The sequence below is a fragment of the Hylaeus anthracinus genome, unplaced genomic scaffold (assembly GCF_026225885.1).
Source record: "Hylaeus anthracinus isolate JK02 unplaced genomic scaffold, UHH_iyHylAnth1.0_haploid 12001, whole genome shotgun sequence".
In the NCBI taxonomy this organism is placed as follows: Eukaryota; Metazoa; Arthropoda; class Insecta; order Hymenoptera; family Colletidae; genus Hylaeus; species Hylaeus anthracinus.
Window position 1 is genome coordinate 22876019 of NW_026534348.1, and position 1451 is coordinate 22877469.

Sequence of the window (1451 nt, forward strand, 5' to 3'; positions counted from 1 at the left end):
GGGCGCAACAAGGGGATGCCTATTGGGCCGCGGGCTACACATCTCTCCATACTATCGCGGACCACCTCCGCGGCGTGTTCGGCGAGGAGGGAGCGAGGACCCTCCGGGGTTAGGGTGCCTTCGTGACGGGCAGAAAAGTTCTGCCCCGTCACAAACTTTAATAATAAAATTTTGTTTACTTAAAGAAATAAGTGTTTTGCTTAACATTTTTCAATTTTAATATTTCGTCCGGCCCGTGAAAATAATTTTTTTCCCACCGGCCCGAGGGCAAAACCAGTTGGCCATCCTTGGTCTAAACCATGTAGAACACCGTGTGTCGACTAACGATGAGCGCGATGAACGGAAAGCGCGATAGCGAAGCAGCCATATTGCCATACAAATCATCAAGATTTCACTTCAACAAAGTTTTTCCAAGATATTGAAGCAAAGAAGCAATATTTTCTAATAATTCTAGTTTAAATATATTCGTTACACTTTGGCGGATGCGAATCCAAGGCCTGATTTTGCAATTTCGGCCTTAAAAATGTATAAATAATAAAAGTACGTTCTTTCTTTTTCTTATAGAAGAAATTTGTTTACATATACTTTTTTCAAAATCAGGCCTTGGAGTCGCATCCGTCAAAGTGTAACGAATATATTAAAACCAGAATTATTAGAGAATATTGCTTCTTTGCTTCAATATTCTGGAAAAAAGTCATGCTAGAATAATCGCCCTGTCCTCGTCTCTCCTGCAATTGTTGTATCGCCCTCTCTGTCCTTATCCCGGAGTTTACTACTTTTTCGGCTACTGTCGCTGAAGTCAACTCGGAGTTCTGTTCTGTATTCTGCGCACCCTTAAGGGGGTAGACATAGCACGTGACCTCTCCGATATGACTGGTCGGTATTGCAGCAGATTTTTCTGCATAGAAATGGTAATACCCATAGAGACACGGCTGGCCGATGAAAACGAGGTGGCGCTTTCTGCAGTTTCTGAACGAAGCGAAAAATTCGCTCTTAGCGAGTGAAAATGAGGCACATATAGTCTCTCCGATTTGTTTCGACCTCTCTTTCGTGTGTAAACAGAATCGACACCTCGGTTGGGTAGACATTGTAAGTATGTATAACCAAATATTGAAGTCCGAGCAGCTTCGAATCCGTTCAGAGTTTCGAAGCGTCGACGAAGTAGAAAAAGACAGTTTAATGAAGAAGAAAGAGAGACTGATAAGGAATGTTTTTTAGGTGTCTGCCTCCGATTGTTTTGATTTTTGGATATGTTTTGAAGGGCCGAAAAATAAGATATACCTACTGTTTATTTTGTCCCGTTTTCATATTTAGGGGGTGAAATGATATAAAGTTTCAGCTGCAATAGGCTAACTATCTAACTATCTATCTAACTATCATGGTGGTGTGTCGATAATGTAGTCGGAGAGAGAGAGAGAGAGAGAGAGAGAGAGAGAGAGAGAGAGAGAGAG